We start from the raw sequence: 15,948 nt of genomic DNA on the forward strand, positions 1-15,948 counted from the left end.
TTTATATGCAAACTAGATACTTTAAACTTCATGATTTAAAAACGCTCAAAACACATGCTCCTTCCTTTATTCATAAATTATAGATATAAACACCCAAAATGAATATTTAAGGGAATCAGATGATGTTGGGCTCTCTTGGGAATGTGTGTAAGGCAGACAAATTAATATTACCCATGTGTCTTATCTTATAATGATGGTAATTAATGAATGTGACCACAAATCCTGCAACTTAAGTCTGTCAGAATGATTTGCTGCACCCCGTCCCAGTTCCAAAAGTCCAAAACCTTATGAAGTTCTGGAAACGTATGTTACAGAGAAAATACTAATAGAAAAAAGAAGAAGAAAAAAAAAAAAACAGGTAATGAGGTAATGAAACCAAATTATATGCATATGTCCACATTTAACTTTTGTAAGAAACCTTAAAAGGAGGGAAGAAACAAGTTGAGAACCTAAGACTCAAAACAGTGCACAAACATCAGGATAGTAAACACACCCCGTCAGCTTTAAACAGCACAAGCTTTGTTTATGCCCCCAATGCCCCTCCTCTGTCGCCACCGTAATTGTTTACGTCCTCCGGGTCAAGAACGAGACTACAAAATAATGACATTATCCATCGTGTCCCTCTCACTCTCCTCTGCCCCCCTGCCCATGTCTCAACCCTTTAATTCTACCCACCCAATGTCATTAACGCCTCCGCTATCCATTCTCCAGTCTTCAGGGAGATAATATTCCTTAATTTCTGGAACACAATGGGAAAGGACGCAAACAGAAGGCCCACCTTAATCTATCAGGCCTCCTTCAGTGGCTCTGAAGCTCTCTCTGACAGGCATAGCATCGCTGGACCATGGACTGGGGGAAAAGAGAGACAATTAAACCTCATGAAATGCAAATAGGGCCTTTTTTAAGGCAAAGGAGGGGGTTATTTTCTGCCTGAAACCACCATCTGCTGGCTATCACCTGCACAAAGCATCATTGGGTTGGGAAATTTGTAGCTTTAATATTTTTTCATGTTAATTAAAAAAAGAAAGACTGTTAAGAGGGGGAATGGCTTACGAGAACACAGCTGGTTTCGATCAGAAGGAACGTTCAGCGGTTTGACCCCCTTTTTCACATGCACATGCAGTGTCCAAAATTTGTACCGATCTTCAAAATCAAAAAGTTTACACCAACCAAATGCATCATGTTTCCTTCTGGAGCATCAGTGAATGTTTTTTTTTTTTTATTATATTTTAGCATTGAAAAAGTAAATAAAGTAAATAGCCTCACACAAACACAAACAGCATATAGCCGATAGATAGATAAAAAGTCACAATTACCTAACAATTCTAACTTTTTTTTTTCCTCACAATTGCGAGTTTGCATCACACAATGACTTTTTTTCCTCTGAATTCTGAGATTTAACTCACAATTGCAAGTTAGAAAGTCAGAATTGTGTTATAAAGTCAGAATTGTGTATTATAAATTCTGAATTGTGTATTATAAAGTCAGAATTGCGAGTTATAAATTCAGAATTGTGTTTATAAAGTCAGAATAGCGAGTTATAAAGTCATAATTGTGTTATAAAGTCAGAATTGTGAGTTATAGTCATAATTGCGAGTTATAAAGTCATAATTGTGTATTATAAAGTCAGAATTGTGAGTTATAAAGTCATAATTGCGAGTTATAAAGTCAGAATTGTGTTATAAAGTCAGAATTGTGTTATAAAGTCATAATTGTGTTATAAAGTCAGAATTGTGAGTTAAAGTCATAATTGTGAGTTATAAAGTCAGAATTGTGTTATAAAGTCAGAATTGCGTATTATAAAGTCAGAATTGTGAGTTAAAGTCATAATTGTGAGTTATAAAGTCAGAATTGTGTTATAAAGTCAGAATTGTGAGTTATGAAGTCAGAATTGTGTTATAAAGTCAGAATTGTGTTATAAAGTCAGAATTGTGAGTTATAAAGTCATAATTGCGAGTTATAAAGTCAGAATTGTGTTATAAAGTCAGAATTGTGTTATAAAGTCATAATTGTGTTATAAAGTCAGAATTGTGAGTTATAAAGTCAAAATTGCGAGTAATAAAGTCAGAATTGTGTATTATAAAGTCAGAATTGTGTTATAAAGTCAGAATTGTGAGTTATAAAGTCATAACTGCGAGTTAAAGTCAGAATTGTGTTATAAGGTCAAAATTGTGTTATAAAGTCAGAATAGCGAGTTATAAAGTCAGAATTGTGTTATAAAGTCAGAATTGTGTTATAAAGTCAGAATTGTGAGTTAAAGTCATAATTGTGTTATAAAGTCAGAATTGTGTTATAAAGTCAGAATTGTGAGTTATAAAGTCATAACTGCGAGTTAAAGTCAGAATTGTGTTATAAGGTCAAAATTGCAAGTAATAAAGTTAGAATTGTGTGTTATAAAGTCAGAATTGTGCGTTATAAAGTCATAATTGCGAGTTAAAGTCAGAATTGTGTTATAAAGTCAAAATTGTGTTATAAAGTCAGAATAGCGAGTTATAAAGTCAGAATTGTGTTATAAAGTCAGAATTGTGTTATAAAGTCAGAATTGTGAGTTAAAGTCATAATTGTGTTATAAAGTCATAATTGTGTTATAAAGTCATAATTGTGAGTTATAAAGTCATAATTGCGAGTTATAAAGTCATAATTGTGTTATAAAGTCAAAATTGCGAGTAATAGTCAGAATTGTGTTATAAAGTCAGAATTGTGTATTATAAAGTCAAAATTGCGAGTAATAAAGTCAGAATTGTGTTATAAAGTCAAAATTGCGAGTAATAAAGTCAGATTTGTGTATTATAAAGTCATAATTGTGAGTTATAAAGTCATAATTGCGAGTTAAAGTCAGAATTGTGTTATAAAGTCAAAATTGCAAGTAATAAAGTTAGAATTGTGTTATAAAGTCAAAATTGCGAGTAATAAAGTCAGAATTGTGTATTATAAAGTCAGAATTGCGAGTTATAAAGTCAGAATTGCGAGTTATAAAGTCAGAATTGCAATTCTGACTTCTTGAAATTGCGAGTTATCATACAATTCTGACTTTATATAAAGACATAACCTCTTTATATAGAGATAAATTAAAAAGTTAATAAAGGTATAAAGTCAGAATTGTGAGATAATCTCGCAATTCTTTTTTCCTCACAATTGGACATTAACAAGCAATTTTGAGTTAAAGTGAACTTCGAGACATAAACTTGCGATTTGGAGAAAAAAGTCAGAATTGTGAGACTTGCAATTCTGACTTTTTTCTCACAATTGCGAGTTTATAACTCGCAATTCTGACTTTATAACTCGCAATTGTGAATTTATATCTTGCAACTGCGAGAATAAAAGAATCATGAGATAAAAAGTCGCAATTACCTTTTTTTATTTCAAGCAAGCTTCCATAAAGACACAACAGATGTTCTATTTAGTCCGTTTTTATGTCTTTGATTTGAATGTGATATGAACTCCCCAACTGGCAAATAACGCTTAATTTACTTGCCAAAATATCAGTTTATACTCACATTTTGGAACCTGCATGGTAACTTGAGCCAAAGGAAAAAAAAACAAAAAAAAAACACAAACATATAAATGCACACGCCAATGCATAAACTCATTTATATGCTTACAAACAATCTGGACAAACACCCCCTTGACCCTTCACACATGCACAAACTTCACCTTTCACTCACAAACACACACACACACACCATCTCCTATCAAAGGTGACCCTCGCACCATTGCCTCAGTCCCCGGCGGCTTCATAAATCCCGTAATATACGTGTGCTTGTTTAGAACCTGATCCCTCCTCACCCAGAGGTCATCCATGAGCTGTACCCCAGAAACACGTCTGGACGCAAGCCTTCCCCAGGGCACCGTTCCACCAGGGTCAGAATGGACCTGCTGTTTTATTTTCTCTCCTCCTCCGTCCGCTGCTGCAAACGTTCATTCTTCACAGTCACAAAAGGCCTTTCGCTCCAGAGGCCTCAGATTTGCCCCCCAATGGCCCGATCGCAGGGGTTTCAAGGTCAAGACCAGGCTGAAGGTCATCAAAGCCAGATCTGCCCTCTGCACTGGAGTCTGTCCATCATGATGTCCAGATGAAGGAAGCACTCGCCGCTTATGGAGCTTCAGACTAAATCAAACCCATTCAGTCCCATCTATCATACTCAATCATGCTAATGCATGAGAACAGACGATCTGGTCATAATAAAGGCTTTGAAAGGGGTGATGAGACAGACAATATATTTCCTCTGTTTAACACTCAAACTATGATGAATTAGGCAAAGTGACTTAAAGGAATAGTTCAACCAAAAATGAAGCTTTTGTGATCATTTATTCACCCTCATGTGTGTTGAAACCCATGCAGGAGCACAAAAGGACTCATTTAAAGCTGAATATCCATCAAAGTTTTTAATGAACAACAACTTAAATTCCATTCTTTTCCTTACATAAAGCTACACTGTAAAACCTGATACGTTACAGTAACTCAAACCATTTGAGGAAACCGATTGCTGTAAACCATTTAAGTTCTAAAACCAATAAGTATGAGTACTGTAAACTCATATACATTGAGTTACATTCACTTATATTTTAGTGTTGGCTTAGTCAATCATTAGAGTAAAGTCAACTTTTTAAGATTTTAAGTTTATTTTATTCATTCAGTTTGAATTCAGGTAACATCAGGTAATTCAGGTATCAGCTCCTGAGCAAAAACTAAAACTAGAGTCAAAACTCTTTTAGGCCTACATTCATTTTTATGTAAAACTGCCTAAGGATGACAAGCAGAGAACTTAAATGTGAAAAATAATGTGAACTCTTTTGTATAAAACTAAATTTTTATGATTTATTACCACATACTCGCATATACTGTACCAAAAATATAGCCCAGCATCTCCATAATAAGGCTGTATATTTTGTTTTCTGCAAGAGAAAGATTGTGGGTCAGAGTCTCTGCCCTGAGGTGTGAATAATGCCAGCCTGAACACACACGCCGTTGGGCACATGCCACTGAATCAGGCCAAAACATACCTTCACTATTGCTCTTGGATTTCAAAGCAAGCTGCAATGAGCTGGGAGAGATAGGAATCTCACTCTGCCATATGGAGCAAATCACACTGGAGCCATGCCAGCAAATTTATAGCCAACTAGAGACAAAACACAGGGTATTATGAGGACGTTGAATTAATAAAGACACACACAAGAGATCGTCTTGAAAACTCTCAGATACTCAAGACATTCCACAAGATATGAAAGATTTCGTGACCAACAACAAACATGTAACTGTTATATGCAACGGGATATAAAGATAACTTTTGAAATACTAATCAAAAGCATTTTTTAACCGATTGGAAGCCCGGCTTCATGTGATTATTGGGCGAGCCTTTGCAACAAACAGCCAGAAACTGTAATGAAATACATAACTGACAGTTTTTAATCACCGCTAGGCCTGTTTTATGTTAAATAAAGGTTTGCACTGTAAATAATTAAAAATAAATACAAATAAATAAATAAATACAAATACATTTTTTAAAATTAATACAATAAATAAATAAATAAAACTATTAAAAATAAATACAAATAAATGATTAAAAACATATACATATAGATAAGAAATAAATAAGAAATAAAAATAAATACATACATACATACATACATGTTTTCTGGTACACATTTCTAAAAATCAATCAGATGAATTTACTTGAGAAGTAACACTGCATAAATAGCCATTACTTGTTTTCATAGATTGCATCTTAAATATTGTATCTTAAATAAAAAATGTATTTTACTGCCCTAGACATTTTTTATACTCAAAATATATTTAAAAAAAAATCTCCTAGTGCAGTATAAAATACTGAAAACAAGTTCTAACATCTCCTGCAGTGTTGCTTCTCAAGCAAACAGATCTTATTTCAAAGGTTTTAAAATATTTTAACTAAAAAATAAGAAAAATATTTACAAAGAATAAAATTTTGGTGGGTCTCTAATAAGATGCACTGCCCCCAACTGGTCAGCTCAGTGAACTTCAATTTAACTGCATTGTTCTATACTGTAATTTATTATAAACAACCCAGCAGAAATGACTTAGAAATTACTTCCATATCCACAGGCCTCCTGAAAGATATCTCTGATTTATTCCTGGCATTAAATGCCCATGTGTGCAAATAATTATGGTAATTTTCATTTGAAAAACAGTACTAAGGACTTAGATAAGAAAAATGACAGGTTCAGACTCAATGGGAAGATGATGTGGGAGAGAGAGAGAGAGAGAAAGAAAGGGAGAGAAAAAGAAAAGAAGGAGGTGAAAGGTCAGGGTTAATGTAAGCATGATTAGTAAACCTAATTATTCAACCTCAGTTTGAGCTCTTATGGCCCTGAAAAAGCCAATCACCATTAATCTAGAAGCCGCAGAGAGCAATCGCAGCAGCAGAGATTAATGCAGTAATCGGAGCACGATACCTCCTATTCATCATATCCATCACAGCCACGCTGATACTGCCAGCACTTGACACTGCGTGAGGAGGGTAAACAGCACGGCAACGGCAACAAACATATTTCAAATGCATCACAAGAAACACTTTTAAACAAAACAAGTGTATGGCATAGATTTGAGACAAAACGCATTGTGTCTGTAACATGGATTGCATTTTAATATAATTACAAATTAATAATAATAATAATATAAAATAAGTGAAATATTGAATAATATATTTATAAAATAATATCAAGTAATGCTCCACACTATGTATGACTCTGTAAATATGTATTAGGTGTTATGGTCATTAGGGTCGCATTCGCACTGTTAACTAACTATTAACTACGACTTTTGCCTCAATAAACTTAATTACTGCTAATTATATAAGTAATTACTGCTTTATAAGTACTAATAAACAGCTAATATCCTAGTAATACACATGCTAATAAGCAACTAGTTAATAGTGAGAACTGGACCCTAAACTAAAGTGTTACCGGTTTTATGTTACAGTAATTATACAGAAAAATAAAAGCGTGACCAATTCCTTTAAACAATTTATCTCTGTGGTATCTACCTTAAAAGGTAAAGGTCAATGTGCAAGCCAACATTTACACACTTTTCTCTCCTATGTCTGGATAATGTTCACACTGTCGGTATTCTCACACTTCAGAGCAGTTCTTGAAGAATTCTGGGTGTCCTTTCTCTGCCCTCTGACCCCAGCTCAGTTTTTTCTCCAACAATCAAAGGCCATATGGTAAACATATTTCCCTGCTTCATTGGGTTTTACTGCACTTGCTACAAGAATGAAGGAGGCTGTGTCAGGTTCATGAGGGTAAACGATACAGTCAGCCATTAAAGAGCTTTTATTTCTGTTAGTGCAGACGGAACGGCTCTCGGGGACCATTCAAACCCGGCCGTCAAATTATACAGGAACAACATGACCACAGAACACTTCTCCTGCGGGCCGGCCTTAGAGGACTATTAGGCCAGTGGCTGACCATATTATTGACCTAGCACTAGTTTGGATATTAAACAGTAAGAGCTCATAAAGCAGCCCTTTTGAAAATGTTTAATAAAATACTTGTTTGCTTCAGGCATAAACAACATTTTGGTGTGTGTTCAAGCAGCATGAAATGAATATTCCAGTTTCAGTCAAATTAAGCTCGACCTACAGCATTTGTGGCATAATATTGATTATCACAAAAATTAATTTCTACTTCTAAAAAAGCAAGATTCCAGTGAGGCATTTACAAGTGAATTGGGCCAATATATAAACATCAACCCCTTCAGACCTTGCGTCCATTGGAATGGACATCACATGGATTTTGGTTTAAACCAATAAGATTTGATGTTTTTATAATATAAGTACTGCCTGGTCACTGATTAGTCCCTGATCTACCAATCACAATGAAAGAATGACCCATAACTTAATCTGATTGTGCTTCAGACATCACAAAAGACAGACATGGCTAACCAACTAGACAGGAGGATGAGGAGGAGCTCCTTTTTTATCTTTTATATGAAGATCTATGTTCATGGCATCATCAACTTGCACCTATTATAATCTTAATAATAAAGTGATAATATTCAAAGTTCATTTGAAAATCTTTCAGAGCTGAAGAACACAGGATTTTTTTGAAGTTTGATGTCCATCACAATGGACATTAGGTCTTAATCAAATAAAATTTTATTTAATTTTTTTCTGATTTTGTCTGATTTTTGTTGTGATCATAAGCTGTCATTCAGTTTTTCATTAGTTTTAGTGAAAAACAGAAATAGCAAATGTGAAATGAGTGCATAAACTGCAACACACACACACAAAATCACACACACACGTGCACACACGCGCGCACACACACATACTGATGCCCTGATGCTATATGCATACAATCATATATTTATCAAAAACTTGTCTTTAAATTGTCTTTCTAAATGTTTCGTTAGCATGTTGCTAATGTACTGTTAAATGTGGTTAAAGTTACCATTGTTTCTTACTGTATTCACGGAGACAAGAGCCGTCGCTATTTTCATTTTTAAACACTTGCAGTCTGTATAATTCATAAACGCAACTTCATTCTTTATAAATCTCTCCAACAGTGTAGCATTAGCCATTAGCCACAGAGCATAGCCTCAAATTCATTCAGAATCAAATGTAAACATCCAAATAAATACTGTACTTACGCGATTAGACATGCTGCATGATGAACACTTTGTAAAGATCCATTTTGAGGGTTATATTAGCTGTGTGAACTTTGTTTATGCTGTTAAAGGCAAGCGCAAGCTCCTTGGGCGGGGGGTGTGAGCATTTAAAGGGGCCGCAGCATGAATCGGTGCATAATTAATGATGCCCCAAAATAGGCAGTTAAAAAAATTAATAAAAAAAATCTAAGGGGTATTTTGAGCTGAAACTTCACAGACACATTCAGGGGACACCTTAGACTTATATTATATCTTGTAAAAAAAACATTCGATGGCACCTTTAATGTGATTATTATAGTGTAAATCACTTTCTAATTAACCATTTCTGTGTAAAGTTACATCCCATTTTTACAACTTTGTTGACTATGACTATTTTCTTTAACTTTCTAAAACAGGTTTACATCTCAAATAATACACAAGTTTTAACATAATAATTAAAATGCTTTTATAAAATTATATTCACATTCCTGCTTTAAAATCATCCCAAAGTTGGCATCATTCACTTCTATTGTAAGTGCCTCACTGATTTTATTATTATTATTTTTTTTAATTAATGTTATTATGTTCAAAGAAAACGAGGAATGAGTCAACATTATTTTTGTGGTAATCAACAATCAGTTGAACCAGGAATTTTCTATTAAAGTCACAATTCAATTTCAATTTCAGTCTCACATTGATAAAACTCATCCTGAATGTAAGCCGCTTTGGATAAAAGTGCCAGTCAATTAAATAAATCAAATGAAATTGCTTATTACATTCATGACAGTTTCCAATTACATGTTGATAATATTGATTATTCTACTATCAAGAGAATCGTTCCCTTTTTTAAGTGGGTTAGACATCAAATAGCCATTATGTTTCTGGTAAACATTAGAGCTTAATTATATTACTCTGAGAGCAGTTGATGTTTTGAGTGCCAGAATATTGGCAACTTGCTCCCCTGCTGTTTTCTTTCTAAGTATTTCTGTCCAGTTTTTGGTCAGTATACATCCCTCGATGGTCAGGACAAGGAAAAGAACTTGCAATTCAATCCACCAGCAATGTCATGCCATATAGTTCAGTCTGTAATATAGAGTCTTGGGTTGGACCTTTCTGTTTCAGTTCATAACGGTGAGCTATAACTCACACGGATAGACCCCTGCACCCAAGCACTGACCCGCATCTGGACAGCATCTGGGGTCGGAGCGGTCAGCCCAACAAGTGCTGAACCATCTGTGCTGGGTCCCGCTCGCCCTCTAAACCTAAAGTACAGGTCAAGTAAAATGGAGGGAGGAAAGACATATAAAAAATGGAAAATGCAGAGATGGGAGAAGAGCAGAGTGGGTTTATAAATGGATTCTGAGGCAGTTAGCCTTTGATAGTGTGATGTCCAATGGCACTTGAAAGAGTAAAAAACATCATACGGACAAAGTGTATAATTGTATTTAAAGGGGCGAAAAAAAAAAAAAAAAAAAAAAAGGTACCCCCATGAGGCAAGGACACTTAAAAGAGGTGCAGAACCAGGCCCTGAGGTCCGAAACCTGTGCACAGGATGAGGCCGATCACTATAGGAAGTAAACAACCACATGGCACCAGAGGGAAATGTTTAACTCTGGAGTGGGGGATGAAAGAGAGGGTATGAAAAGAACGAGAGGCGTTAATCAAAAGACAAGGATGTTTCATCCATGATAGGAGGAGGATATAGGAACTGGGAAGAGATAATTGATAACAGATCGGCCCAGGGGCTGACTCAGGTGCAGATAGGACACACCAGGATGTTGCTTCTCATGCTAATTCAGAGGAAGGCATATAAAATTTTGCAGATGGCATTGTCTCCAGAAGGACTTTTAATTATTCTAATGTAAATTTAATGACCAGACTACACATTACAACTTATAATAAAATTAAGTAATCTGTTAAAGTCAGCAGGGGAGTAAAAGCCAAGAAATTGGTACAAATGCTTTTTCATTTTCATATTTAATGCTTTACAATGCAAGATGAATGTGTTGCTAATATGCATAAACGCTAGCGTACACAAATACGAAATAACTAAATTACTCTCTCATACAGAATGTGTTTGTAATGTTAATTTAATGACCAGAAGACACACTACAACTAATAATAAAATTTGGTAATCTGTTAACATCAGCAAGGGGGATAATAAGGCAGAAATTAGTGCAAATGCTTTTCAGTTTTCATAATCAGTGGAGTATGATCAAAGGTAAATATGTTCTGCTATTTATAAACAATTATTTTTGTGCATAAAAAAGCATGAACTAAGTTATTTTCATATGAAATGGGCTTGTAATGTAAATGTAATGACTAGACAGAAGAACGCTAAATCCTATAGTAAAATTATGAAATTTAGCAGGGGGTTAATAGGCTGAAATTAGTGGAAATGCTTTTCATTTTACATGACAGAACATCTTGGTAATTACACAACTAAATATATAATATATATATATATATATATATATATATATATATATATATATATATTTTTTTTTTTATATATATATTTAGTTGTGTAATTACCATGGCTTAAAATTAACCCAAAATAGGTTGGAAATTTAAAAAATTAGACACATAATTACTAGAGGCAACATTAATAATCAAAAGTTGAACAAGTAATAAGCAATTTAATAAATGTTTATTATTAAATTACTATTTATAGAACTTATAAACGTTAATTTCTTAAACATATTCATAAATGTTAATTTCCAACCTATTTTGGGTTCATTTTAAACAATAGTTCAGTTAAATAAAACTATCCAGCAGTTTGGTCAAACATTTAACCTAACTGCTGGGTCAAAAATAACCCAATTGCTGGGTTTGTCCATATTTAACCCAACCTGGGTTGTTTTTAAAGGTGCCCACGAACGTTTTTTTACAAGATGTAATATAAGTCTAAGGTGTCTCCTGAATGTGTCTGTGAAGTTTCAGCTCAAAATACCCCATAGATTTTTTTTTATAAATTTTTTTAACTGCCTATTTTGGGGCACCATTAACTATGCACTGATTTCACTCGACGCCGCCCCTTTAAGACGCGAGCTTCCTGCCACACGCAATAATAACCAACTGCAGAACCGCAGAACCATACGTCATGACAGTCTGAGGACGACAGCGCCAGACTAACAGCCTGAGGGCGGAAGTGGGCGGAGTAATGAGTCTCAGGTTGGATGTGGGCGGAGTTAGCGACAAACAAGCAAACAATCATGGCGGAAGAAGAGAACATGGTAAAAAGTTTCTTTGTGTTGTGCTTTTAATCGATCACGTTTATGTGTTGTGTATTTATTCGATCGTTAACACTTAACATGACTCAAATATTTTGTAAATGGGCTTCAAAGTCACTTTATCACGTCTTTTGATATTTTACAAATCGTCTCGCATTGCTTGCGCCCAGGTGAAAAAATACTATAATTTATAGTAAATACTATAGTGTTTTTGAACCATACTATAGTACTATAAGTACTTGAATTAATTTATTGTGGTAATTCTATAGTTGCTGTGATAATATAACGGCTATAATAATATAAACAAATTACTTTACCCAATATTGTACTAAGTTTTCTACAATTTTATTGTATATTATACTACAATATACACTACAGTTTACTGTAGTAAAAACTAAAGTATACTATTTATACTATTTATTACAGTTTATCAGTTCACTATAGTGTATTCACTATAGTCAGTATTATAGTATTCTGTAGCATTCATTAGTGTTGTAAATACAGTATGGTTCAAAAACACTATAGTATTTTTTCACCCGGGTGTTTACATATTTATGGTTTGTGATTTTACTTGTTGTTGGTACTGTACTTTATTTAATTGGTTACATTTTACAATACTGATCAGTGTTTTTGTGGATTTTAGAGGCATATTAGTATTGGGAGATGCTCTGCTTTACTTCATTTACAGCGATGCAAAACGTGCTGCAACAATTTCCACTGTCCAGTGCTCTTAAACCGACCAGACGGCACAGGTTGAATGCACAGCTTCAAATTCACTTCAAAAAGGATTTGTTCATGGAGGTATGAACGTTTCTTTTGTATTCTGAATTTAAAATGTTGTTTTTGCAATGCAGTAAGTAGTAATTTTGACTTTAGAAGAATGAAACTTGTTTCTTTTATGCAATTTTTATGGTTATATATTTAAGTTTTTCTTTGATTTTGCAATGCAGTAAATTGACAAGCAGTCTCACCCCAGGACAAGAGAAGCTGATCAAAAACAAGGTTAGTTTCATAAGACTTTCATAAACACATAAGCTACTTATACAGATGGTGTGTTGTTATATCTGTCAAAACTTTTCAGGAATAACTTAATAATATTCTATTGTTTTAGAACAGTTGACCGGCTGTGTGGGATCTTCATGTTAATGGTAAGAAAAAAAAAAAGGAAAAGTTAAACGTTTTTAAAAATGTATGAACTTCTTTTTTCATTAGAATGAAAAACATATATGAGGGCTTTTCATACTTTAAATAGTTAACCCTGGGTGATTGTTAGCACCAGGTAAACAGAATCCTGGGTTATCTTGATTCACGTTTCACACTGATCATCATTTACCTGGGGTTAACAATTAATACTGAGTATTCATATGCAGCGTTTCACACTGTACATCACTAAACCCTGGTTAACATCCTTATTTGCAGTGTCAGTGTCACTAATAGGATGAACAAAGCACACAATATGTTTTCATAAATGCTCAGGCATTGCACATCCTCATTACATATAGTCAACTTCACTATTTAAGTTTATCCTGAATGAACATTTCAGACTATAAAAGAATTAAACAGTATTTTCTGCACTGCAATTGTTGCATTTTCTGTCAGCATTTGTTTTTTTTTTTCTTTCCAATGCTGAATTTTATATTTATATACAATGCACAGTGTTTCTGTGACTGTCAAAAGCATGTCAATATACAAGCAATATGTGGAGCTTCAGTATATATATATATATATATATATATATATATATATATATATATATATATATATATATATATATATATATATATATACTGAACATAACTGATTAATTTCATTGGTGTGATGGTATGATTTACTATTTATTATATATGTTCTTCAATATATAAACATGAGAAAAACAGAATGTCAAAACTTTATTATACATGCTGTGCTGCATCCTGACTACAACACAAAGTATTGTTAAATACACTTTTAACATCTCATCCCATTTGTTTGTACCCTTCTCTCATGAAGGAGCCGTGGATCACAGAAGACTTCTGCGCTGCACAACAACCAAAGGTCTTCAAGGGTTTAGTGGAAGAGCTGTGCTTTCTGATATTGAAAGAGGAAGACCAGGAACAAGCCCTTCTTCAACTTCCACAGGCTGAAACAGATGATGACAGACAACTGGCCAAAGAGCCTTTAGTGTTTTGCTTTCAAATTAAGGATGATATGGCAATTTTTCTTAATGAGTGTCTGGACAAAAACATTTCTTTTTTCAGATTTAATTTGTCATCATGTACCTGCTGTTCATTCTACACTCAATTTGGTTTGATTTTGTATTTATTTTAGAGCAAAGCACAGCTAGTGGCTATATAATGCTTTTGCTCTTACATTTTAGTACATTTTATTAAAATTAAATAAATATCTTTTGTGTTTTGTTTTTGGGTTTGATGGATCTGAATGTACTTAATTCACGCATTCTAGTGTACAACCGTGTAATGCGCATTATATATTATGAAAAACAATGATTCATTCTGAAATGCTTAAGTAAAATATTTTATGACAAATTAATAAATGTTTATCATTTTTAGTGTTTAAGCTTTGTGTTCAATTTATATTCAGTTAATCATTTAAGACATAAAACAAATTTATGAACTTTTAAAATAATTAAAGGTTACAAGGGGGTTTTAATACACACATAGGATATATATATATATATATATATATATATATATATATATATATATGTATGTATATATATCGTAACGTGTTTGTGTATATGATTAAGCAATTAACACAATGCGAATCTATCTATATCTATAATTTCAGTTAGATCGTTTTAATACAATATTTCACATTAACATGGTTTTAAACTTTAAAAAGCTCCAAATGGAGCGATGCCTACGGAGATAAATTGGCTCCGCCCACTTCCGCCCTCAGGCTGTTAGTCTGGCGCTGTCGTCCTCAGACTGTCATGACGTATGGTTCTGCGGTTCTGCAGTTAGTCCTATCTCGCCACACGAGCTGTCAACTATATTACAGCGCATTTACAAAGTTCACACAGCTAATATAACCCTCAAATGGATCTTTACAAGATGTTCGTCATGCATGCTCTATGCATGCTTCAAATTATGTGAGTAAAGTATTTATTTTGATGTTAAAAGTTTAATTCTGAGTGAATCTGAGGCTGTGCTCCGTGGCTAACGGCTAATCCTACACTGTAGGAGAGATTTATAAAGAATGAAGTTGTGTTGATACATTATACAGACTGCAAGTGTTTAAAAAATGAAAATAACGACAGTCTTGTCTCCGTGAATACAGTAAGAAACGATGGTAACTTTAACCGCATTTAACAGTACATTCAACATGCTAAGTAAACATTTAGAAAGACAATTTACAAATATCACTAAAAATATCATGATATCATGGATCATGTCAGTTATTATTGCTCCATCTGCCATTTTTCGCTGTTATTCTTGCTTACCTAGTCTGATGATTCGGCTGTGTGCAGATCCAGACGTTAACTGGCTGCCCTTGTGTAATGCCTTTGATAATTGTTGGGAACGTGGGCTGGCATTATGCAAATATTGGGGCGTACACCCCGTAACGTAACAGTCGGTGTTATGTTGAGATTCGCCTGTTCTTCGGAGGTCGTTTAAACAAATGAGATTTATATAAGGAGGAGGAAACAATGGAGTTTGAGACTCACTGTATGTCTTTTCCATGTACTGAACTCTTGTTATTTAACTATGCCAGGGTAAATTAAATTTTTGAGTCAAGGGCACCTTTTAACATTTAGAATTTTTTAGACTATATATATATATATATATATATATATATATATATATATATATATATATATATAAATGAGCAATATCACACTCGTAGCCGTGCGATATGGCTGTATATCAGCACGCTGTGATTCGTCCGGCCTCGTGCCGTAGCGTGCTGATATACAGCCATATCGCACGGCTACGAGTGTGATATTGCGTTTATACAACAGTTCGACGGCACGAGTGTGTAAATAAATAAGAACCACAACGGAGTGTCTTTAAAACCCTCTTTTGTGCAGCACTACTTCCTTCCGCCACGGATTCAAATTTCAATTTGACAGTTGGACCAAGCCTCCGT

General features: G+C 34.0%; 1 long non-coding RNA gene across 1 annotated transcript; it reads left to right on the plus strand.

The window, feature by feature from the left end:
* The first annotated feature begins 12,541 nt into the window (after positions 1 to 12,541).
* On the plus strand, positions 12,542 to 14,287 carry LOC137007301 (uncharacterized). Its single transcript, XR_010892591.1, has 4 exons — positions 12,542 to 12,660; positions 12,810 to 12,861; positions 12,971 to 13,007; positions 13,849 to 14,287. It is a non-coding gene; the product is annotated as an uncharacterized lncRNA (long non-coding RNA).
* Positions 14,288 to 15,948: the final 1,661 nt, after the last annotated feature.

The sequence above is a fragment of the Chanodichthys erythropterus genome, chromosome 19, assembly GCF_024489055.1.
Source record: "Chanodichthys erythropterus isolate Z2021 chromosome 19, ASM2448905v1, whole genome shotgun sequence".
Lineage (NCBI taxonomy): Eukaryota > Metazoa > Chordata > Actinopteri > Cypriniformes > Xenocyprididae > Chanodichthys > Chanodichthys erythropterus.